A 10,403-nucleotide genomic window follows, 5' to 3' on the forward strand; every position below is an offset into this window, starting at 1 on the left:
TTTCTTCCTCTCTTCAGAAACTAAACCAAACTGGCCAATTAATAAACAAACAAACCAACAAAACAAACAAAGAAACAAAAAAATAACAGACTCAAAGATAACATTTCCATACCCATTTCATTTGAGTTGATTCCTCATCCCACTCCCCCAGCTCCTTTACCCCATTTCCCTGCAGTGCCTTTATCCCTCAAGTATTCCTCCTTCTCCTCCACCCCTGCCCCCAAAAAAACTCTTTTTTTTCAGCCTCAAATGAGAACCACTTGGTGATCACTGGTAGATTTAGAAGTAACTCTTTCTATAAAAGGACAATGGAGAGAGGCATAAGCAAATAGCACTAGGAATATTTCAGAAAAGAATAGCTCTCATATTATCCCTGGAGCAAAGGCCATCTTGAATATATTTATTCCAGTACCAAACTGATTCTGACTGGATGATGTGGTGTCTGAATAAAAATGGCCCCCATAGGCTCATAGATTTGAATTCTTGGTTGAAGGAAGTGGCACTATTTGAAAAGGTTAGGAACTGTGACCTTGTTGAAGGAAGTGTGTAATTGGACATGGGCTTTGAGGTTTCAGAAGCCTGTGCCAAGCCCAGAGACTGACTGACTCTCTCTCTCTCTCTCTCTCTCTCTCTCTCTCTCTCTCTCTCTCTCTCTGATCCCTGTGGATCCAGCTGTAGAACTATCAGCTACCATGTCTGCTGCCAGGCTCCCTACCATGAGGATAATGAACTAAACCTCTGAATCTACAAGCAACCCCCCAATTAAGTGTTTTCTTTTATAAGAATTGCCATGGTCATGGTGTCTCTTCACAGCGGTAGAACAGTGGCTAAGACAGATGAGTTAACAAGACCGCCAGTTATAGACTGGCTTCCTAGAAACCTTTCTGTAATGTTTAGTTTCATCTGAAATAAAATACAGTTATCCTTAACTTACCATGGTCAGAAATCTAAAGAATTTTACTTTAATAATAACACACTTAGACTAAAATGTTCTGGCAACATTTTATATCTCTGTGTGAAAACTCCCATGATGAAGTTGGTCATACTGAAAGAATGTGGAACTGGGCAAATCTGTTTGCACAGTTTAAAATGAGTTAGTAATTGGGTTATAAAAAAACATAGTTCTGCATTATCTCTCACTTTAAAATGTCATCTTTTGTGGTACCTCATATGAAAAAGATCAAAAAAACTTCAGAACCATAAGAAACTCTGTGATTTGAGCCTCTGTCGGCATTAATTTGGGGTACGGGGTTCTGCAGAGTGCAAAGGAGAACGTGGACTTAATTATCTGAGCACTAGGATGCTTCTGGGGTACCAAGCAACGGGATGAAATGGACGCACTTTGAAGCTGACCGGGTTGAGGGCTGAACAGAGGCCTTGCCCTTGACTGAGTGATCGGGAACGTCATCGTCGACTATGCTGAGCCTCAACTTCTCAATTGGTATGTGTTCGCCAAATGGGTTATCCAATCCTTCCCAACACTGGATGCACCATAACCCCACCCAAGTCCCTGTGCTCCAAGAAATGTTCCTTGGCACGGTCTCTCCTCCACAAAGAAAGAAAAGTCTGTAGTCTGCATGTGTTTGAGACTCTTAGGCTCTCTGGTTCCTGTCTAGGGGCAAAGGCTGCCATGGCTGCAGCATCTTGAGCATCCATGGGGGTCAGTGATAAAAATCTTCCTCAGGAGGAAGTACACAAAGGTAATTCTGACCTCAGAAGCGGCCGCTGGGTATATGGCTAGACAAAAACCCAGCTCACACCACTCCTTTACAGAGCGGGCCTTTGCTCCACATTTCAATACCTAAGGCCTATGCTGACTGGTTTCCTGCTATAAATGGACTGTCTGCTTTATAAACCAAAAGTCACAAGCCTGAGAACTTTTTCGTCTCTGGTTGCAGCTCATCAAGTGTCCAGTCACGAGGAATGCCACCAGTTGAGATCACTTGTTACATTACAGTCAGTGATCATTCATAGTCTGTTATGAACCAGAGATGATGTCAAGACCATCACCACTAAGAGAAAGCACACAACCCTTCAGCTGAGGAGTTCATGAGCTGTTCAGTCATGAGCTCCTTAGAAACTCTAGTGGCAAACTTTGACTGTTATGTATCCTTTTGGAAAACCTGAGGGTTCTGATTCCAGCAAATCCAAGTCATTCCTGCTAGGCAGAGTTAGAGTGGCAAGAGCATGGTGGGAGCAAAAGCACTTAAAACATTGCTCATGAAGGGCAATCATTGAGCATTTCTACAGTGAAGCCCAGAAGGGCGAGAGAAGCAAAGAGAAGCCTACCTCTTTGGGATTGTACAGAGGGAAGGAACCAGGATATACACAAGCGAGTCTGACAGCCAGGGTCCAGTGGTGACACAAAGATATCCTGAGAAGTCAATATTGAGGAATGTTTTTGAATCAATATGTTATTTTTAAATGGCTCCGCATGTACCTAGAGAGGTTTGGATTTTATTTTTAAAGAGAACATTCACATCTTCTTTATCCCCTCCTCTTCTCCTTCCTCCTTGAAGTGTTCCTTTTTTTTATGCTGGAGGAGAGGTTGTGCAAAGGATCATTGCCTGGAGCATCATGGCCTGGACAGGATCGTGGCTATCACATATCATCACCATGTGGTGATGCAGAGGACCACATAACCCGTTTGGCAAGTGTACTGATAGAGAAGTCCCTTCTGGTGTCTTTAGGGGTCTAAGAATAAGGTTTCTAGGTGAAGCAGCAGCACGAGATGGCGGTATCAGCATCAAGGCGACACACTAAGTCGTGACAGCCCAAAACAGTAGCAACAAGAACAGTGTTCACCGGTGGGACATCCCATTGACACTTAAGAGCAAATCACAAAGAAGAAGAAAGCAACCGGGAAGGGATGACAGTAGGAAGATGTCTTCGTGGGAGGTCAACCCAGCTGGGAATGAGCACACCAGGAGAAGGGAGAATATTTCTGTGAAGAAGGGATGGGAATTTGGTTACATGCAGGAAAGCTGGCAAGGGAGAAACAGTGTAGGCAAGACAGCCAGGTTTGTCATGCAGAAACCATGTACAGATGTGGAAAGGGAGTGAGCCTATGGCGTTGGGTTGGGATTGAAGGTATTGCTATGAAATCACAGTTGTCTATAAGTAGATTCAGACATATGGTAATTAGTGTGTACATATATACATATATATGCATACCTAATGTATATATACACATTATACATTCATATAATATTATATATATACAGAGAGAGAGAGAGAGAGAGAGAGATCACCAGTTTACTAAACACAACCGTACTCAACAGCAATGAACACACATAAAGCTCAGGTCTTTCTTGAACTCTAAATAAAAGAAGAGAGAGGTGAGTGTGGCTATCAAATCAACTAGAGGGACTTGTGGCAGCCAAACGTCCAGTGTCCCAGCTGTGACATTGTGATATAATCGTGCAAGTGTTCCCATTGCAGGGAGCTAGGTAACAGGAAATCTCTCTATGATTTTCTCTTTTACAACTAAATACAAATCTATGATGATTTTTCTATCTCAATTTTAGGGTGCAGGAGAAGGAACCAGAACTTCTAGAGGACACAGAGGATCCATGGGATGAGTTTGGGAACATCATGTCAGAAAGCAAGGGATCCTTGAAGAACAGAGGACCTGCCTGAAAGGGAACCACAACAGGAACAATGTAACTATGGAGCTAAATAGCAATCATAGTTGATTAGAATCCAAGCATGTGACCTTATATTACCATTGATAACTGGTGAATTATAAGTTTAATGAAGTGTAGCATATTTGAATAGCATCCAAGTTTCACCCCACAGAAAAGCCTGTTAAATACAGAGAGCTGTACTGGTAGGATTTCTGCATTGGTATTTGCATTCACAGCTCACCTAAACATTAATTCAGTTCTAGTGAAAACAGAATCCATGCTGGGGGTGGGGGCAATAATTTGAATTCCTTTTCTTCTGCATTCGCTAATCCTAGCCAATTGTTGAAGGCACGGTGAATAATAAGTTGTTTCTAAGGTGGTTCTTTAAACCATGTTTTACTAAGTTTCAAATTCCAACTTTCTGGGGCCTTTGACCTTCAGCATCCAGGATACACCTGCACGTGAACACTGCATGGGAGGCACAGCTTGGCACTGAAGCTATTTGATCTCCACCTACAGGTATTCGCAGGACCAGCTTGCACGCACCACTGTATTCCGGTGCCTCAGAGCAATCCTGTGGCTTGCCTCCCTGGGTAGATGCTTGCTTCCCCAGACCCTCCTGAGGACATCATATTTGCAGCCATCCATCAATGGGAAATGCTGAATATGTGCACAATGGAATATTATACAGCCATGAAGTTCTGTCATTTGCAGCCACATGGATGAGCCTTGAGAGGAACCTTATGCTAAGTGAAATCAGCCAGACACAGGACATTGGAGATTGGTTTTAATGCTTTGATTCAATCAGGATTCTGCGTGACCAAGTCACGCACTTGGTCCTTGTCCGCACTGAGTTTTTGATTGACCAATAAAGATGCCATTGGCCAATGGCTGGGCACGGGGCAGGACACTTAGAGTTGTACGGTTAGGATGCAGAAAGAAATGGAGCAGAATCACCAGGATTGGGGCTTGGGGGAGGCAGAAAAGGAGAACTGCAGGAGAGAGAGCCTGTGAGCCATGTGAGAATTCCAAATTTGGGTGGTGGTCATTAGCCACCTCTCCGATTGGACCTGGGGTAGCAGGGGAAGAAGGTTAGGAGTGTCCAGCCTTTGAGGTAGCCAAGGCATTTTAAAAATGAGCTAATGCGTATGTGTCTTTCATTCGTGGATCCAAAGATCCTGGGGAAGTGTGTGCATGTGATCCTCAGGGAGCCAAAGTGGTGTAGCAAAACCTCACCACTACGACAGGAACACAAATATCACATGTTTGGGAGCTAAATATGGTGACCTCATAGAAGCTGAGAACAGAAGAGAAACCAGAGCCTGGAGAGAGTAAAGGGGTGAGAGATGTTGAAAGAGATTATCAAATATGGAAATGCACTTAAGAGAGGAGAGATGGTTTCTGATGCTTTATACTACTGCAGGGGACTGGAGCTAATCATGATTTAATGTGTACACATTGTGTAGATACACTGAATACAAGTATACGCATTCAAGATACCTGCAAAAACGATTTTGAGTATTCCCAGCACAATAAGTGTGATTGTTTGAGAAAGATACATGACTACCCTTATTGGATCCATTGCATATTAATATCTATGTATCAAAATATCACCATGTACTCATATATAGGCACACTTATTAGATATTAATTTAAAAATTTTAATGCTATTGAAACCATCACAGAGCTGCATGTGGTTAGGCACGTGGTGGTCTCCATTAAGGCACACACCCAGGAAGACACAGTAGTCCACACTTCTAGTCCTAGCACTTGGGAGGTAGAGGCAGGTGGGTCTCTGTGAGTTAAAGGCTGGCCTGGTCTACATAGTAAGTTCCAGGACAGCCAAAGCTGCATAGTGAGACCCTGTCTCCAGAATGGAGATGGTTGTGGGGTGGTGCAGAAGGAGCACATGCACAGTGAGGGCTAGCCCACTCAAAGAACAAGATAACATCCTAATTCTGCTTAGAAGAGCTATCACCCAGAGATAACTCAGCTCCGTTGTTTGTACAGCTCTAATCCAGTTGGCACAAAAACTGTGCAAGACTTCAATGTCCAATGTCGCTCAGCTCCACTAAGTGCTGGTTTTCAACTATAATTTTTTTCAGGAGCCACATGCTTGTGATCTTAGGAAACTAGAAAAATAATAATACTACACCATGATAATGAATGGTAAGCACGTGAAGTACCAATAGATTGGGCAGAAGAGAAAGGTTGCATTAAATTTCAAAATGGCAATTATTTTGTTGTTTGTTGCTGTTGTTGTTTACTTTTTATTGATTTTTTTTGTGAGTTTCACATCACAGACCCCAGTTCCCCTCATATCTGCCCTTTGCCCTTGCAACCTCCTGCCAAAATAAAACACATACACACATACCCACACACGCATGCACACACGCACGCACGTGTGTGCCGCAAACAAACAAACAACGCATAGAAAACATCTCATCCTGGAAGCTGTAGTATGCCACAGTGTGTCCCACAGTATATCCCTCTGTCCACACATCTTCACTTGCAATGTCCATTGCAATGTATTGGTCTGGTTCACGATCTCTGGCTTCTCTAACACCGTCACTATTAGATCCTCACTGGGACTCCTCCTGTTGCCCTGTGTCAAAGAGATCCTGTAGCTTTGGAACAGCAGGATCGTTCATGCTGCCCGACCATTCACATGATACAGATTTTGGGATGGGACAACTCAGAGGCCTGGATCTGGGCCCGGGTGGTAGCTGAGCTGGTCACCCTTCTGGCTTTTCTTTATCTGCACCACTGGGTGCAGGGGAGCTCTGCAGCACTGCTCAATTGCCATTGGCAGGAGGGAGGGTCAGCTCTCCTGCTCTCTTGGCTCTCGTGCCCTCCAGCTGGCCCACCAGAAGCCATGCCTCCAGAGCTGGTTGCACTGTGCTGCCCAGTCAAGGTGCGGGCCTCACCCTTGTGAGGGGCTGGGCCAGCTCTCCCACTCTCACACTCTTGGAGCCGGCTCATCCAAGCCTTTGCCATCAGGGTCACCTCTACTGTGTTGCCCAAGGGAGATGCAGAGCCTGCTCTCCAGAGTACTGCAGCTGGTAAGTTGCAGGGCTAGCCACTAGCTGGAGGTGGGGGGAGGGGAGGGTTAAGAGCACCCCTGTGCCTGTGCCACCCCACAGCAGGCAAGTGGCGGGGTCCGGGTTCCAATACTCATGCCCTCGGGGCCGGCTCACCCACACACCCAGACACCAGGACCAGCTCCACTATACTGCCTGGGCAAACGTGAAGGGCAGTCTCTACCAGTGAGAGATGCTCTCCCAAATGCAGCATCCAGTGAGGGGTGGTGCCAGTCATGCACAGCTCCTAGACATCCACGTGGTCCCTAGCGGCGGACCAACCAGGGGCACCCCCATGTTTTCTAGTGGAAATATGAGTCATAGACATTGACACCTACCCCTGCATAGCCACGTTCAGACAGGACCATCAGCCACAGGTTGGGCTGGGACATTACCATGACCTCAGGTAGCTAGCCACTCACAACCGGCTACTCCTCGCCACCCTCAAGTCTCCAGTTCCGTCTCTCTTCATAGTATTCAAGGCTGCTCCACTTCTCTTTCTCTCCTATCTGACCACCACAGACTGGCACATCGTGATGGCTCCTACTGCAGGTTGGCCACACAGCTGGTGGGCCTCCATGCTGAAGTCTGTGTCCATGGACTGACACTGAAACTGAGGTCAAAACTTCCTGCCTCTAAGCTGTTTTACCTCAGGTTTGGTTTGGTTTGGTTTGGTTTGGTTTGGTTTTGTTTTGCCATAATGACAAAACACGACTGTGATGCTTTGTATATGCTTGGCCCAGGCAGGGGCACTATTAGGAGGCGTGGCCTTGTTGGAGGAAGTGTGTCACTGTGGGTGTGGGCTTAAGATCCTCACCCTAGCTGCCTGGAAGTCGGCCTTCCACTAACAGCCTTCAGATGAAGCCGTAGAACTCTCAGCTCCTCCTGCACCATGCCTGCCTGGATGCTGCCATGCTCCCGCCTTGATGATAATGAACTGAACCTCTGAACCTGTAAGCCAGCCCCAATGAAATGTTGTCCTTATAAGAGTTGCCTTGGTCATGGTGTCTGTTCACAGCAGTAAAACTCTAAGACACGGACTAACACAAAGACTTTGGGAACAGCAAATATCTTCGAGACCCATCTTCCTCCACAAAGGGGGATTAACAAACAAAACAAATAAAAACAAGAAATGCAGCCCCTAGGTGTATCTAGATAAATCCTAGGTGTATCTAAACAAAGGCTTATAAAATCTAGGACAGGCTGATGGCATCATCGAGGAAACAATGTATGAGCCAAATGGATAAAGCTATTGGAGGTTTAAAGTTAAATGTGACAACTGTGACAGACTGATTAATATACCCATCCATAGACTGCCATACCCAGCCCTCTGGAACCTGTGTTTCTCATGACAGAAGTCACTTCATGGGCAACTAAAGAAAGACCTTGAGATGAAGCTGTCATTCTTGATTATCAGGGACAATCAATCCAATGTTCTCAGAATATAGTCCATGAATAAAGCTGTGTGAAGAGATCTCTGAGTGCTTGTGAGATAACTCCAAGGAAACAAGACAAAAGCCTTCTAACCTGTTCCTCCATAGCGTGGGTTGTTCTGGAATGTGCTTCATGCCCGTCTGGGGTGTAGTAAGTAGAAGTGGGTTTTACTTCAGATTAACCATCATCTTTCTTTTGTTATTCAATATTTCAAGCACAGATTATCCTTGTACACAGCCTAAACTCATCAATTTTGCTCATGACCTTGTTTAACTAACCCTCAGGATATAAATTGTCTGATGCCCTGAATAAAGTTGACTACTGCATGAAACTTTAGTGCATCTTATTTTAAGGCCACCACCCTCCCGGGTTCAGGCCATCAACTACAGCAGTAAATACAATGTAATCACAGGAATCCTTGTAAGATGTCTTGGTTATCTTCCTGTGACTGTCATAAAATACCTGACCAGAACAATTTAGGGAAGGATTTGTTTTGGCTCCCATCCAAACTTTGGTCACTCAAAAGGAGAAATGGCAGCAGGATCTTGAGGCATCTAGCCTCAAATCATCTGCTGCTCAGCTAGATTTCTCAAGACCACAGCCTAGGGAATGGTGTCACCCAATTAGGGTGAGTCTCCCCATCATAACTTAATAAAGTTAGTCCTTTACAGGCGTGCCTAGAGACTTGTGTCTTTGGTAATTGCAGATTCTGTCAGGTTGACAATCAGTATTAACCATAATAGAGGGAATAGTGATTCAGAGTCAATAATGGATCAGAGTCAAAGATTAGAAAATATGATGCCACTGTCTTTGAAGATGGAGGAAGGGCACCACCAGCCAAGTAGTAAAGATGCATCTAGAAGCTGGAAAGAACAAAAGAGGAACACTCAGAAAAGAAGACAGCCTTCCCAATACCTTGATGTTAGTTCAAAGAGAGTAACTTTCAGCATCTGCCCATGAGATAATAAATTCACAATGTGGAAGCCACTAGGTTTGCTGGGATCTGCTAGAGTTAATCAAGGTGAGGACTCATCTCAGAGACAATCACAGAAGAAAAGGCTCACTTCCTCACAGAGGAGGAACAGGGGTGGCTCATAAAGGTGCTGGGGCGAGGAACAAGCTGTGGAAAACACCCAGAGGAGCTCTTGTAATGCATACTTCGTGTCCCTATTATATGATTTGAGTTTGCTTCTGTGGACAGTGAACAGTAACCTTGCGACACAGGTGCAGCTGGTGGAAGTAAATTAATGTGTGTTGGGGCAAATACCTTCCCTGTTTAGCAAATGGTGTTAACTCCCCATCAACTCAATTTGGCACACACACACACAGCCCCATTTCACATCTGTGGCGTTACCTGTCACCCTGTTCTACACCTGAGAGCTGCCCCTGACTTCCAGACACATGGAAATCTTCACTCCAGACCTTGATCTAAATTAGACCTTTGCCTGTGTGTCTCAGTACCCTCTTGTTTAGACTGGGCCTCTGAATATTGGCCTCAGGCCTGCTCTATGAACGTGTCTCTGTTTTAGGACCAGTGTGGATCTGGCGACCACTTTCTGTGACCTTGCTTTTTGTGTCTTCAAGCTTATTCGGACTTCTCAGATCTAGGCTTTGATTAAGCCTTCAAGGTCTCCTTTTACCTCTCAGACCTGCATAAAAGTAACATTCATTGCTAGTTCTTATACCTGGTAGAGTTGGCATCCACACATCAAAAGGAAGGTCTTTATCTTCTGCAACCTGAACAAAACAGTAGACACAACGAATTACCTGCCTATTACTGTGCATGTTAGTTCCACTACAAACATACATGATGTATGTCTATGTGTATATGTGTATATGTATATGTGTGTGAATGTATGTATGTGCGTATGTATGTATGTGTATACGTATGTGTGTAGTATGTATGTATGTATGATTTGATTATAGAAGACCCCACAAGAAACAGCCAGATACTATGGATTATAATCACAACATACTCCGGAGGCAAAAAGCAAGAGAGTCGGGACTTCAGGACCAGTCAAGACCCTGTCTCAAAAGGCAAAACCAACCAACAGATACCAAGCAAGGTTAGAAGTCAGAATATCAAGGCCCTAGACCTCCTATCCTGAGCATATACCAACCTTCTTAAGTGACTGTTCTCCATAGACCATGACCATGTTGATGTAGTGAATGTGGCTAATCACAGGGCCACTGTGTTCCAGTCACAGTGAGTTGAGCTGATTGGTGTGTTGGCCTCAACACCAACCTGGCAATTAGCCCAAGA

The sequence above is a fragment of the Rattus norvegicus genome, chromosome 2, assembly GCF_021556685.1.
Source record: "Rattus norvegicus strain SHRSP/BbbUtx chromosome 2, alternate assembly SHRSP_T2T, whole genome shotgun sequence".
Lineage (NCBI taxonomy): Eukaryota > Metazoa > Chordata > Mammalia > Rodentia > Muridae > Rattus > Rattus norvegicus.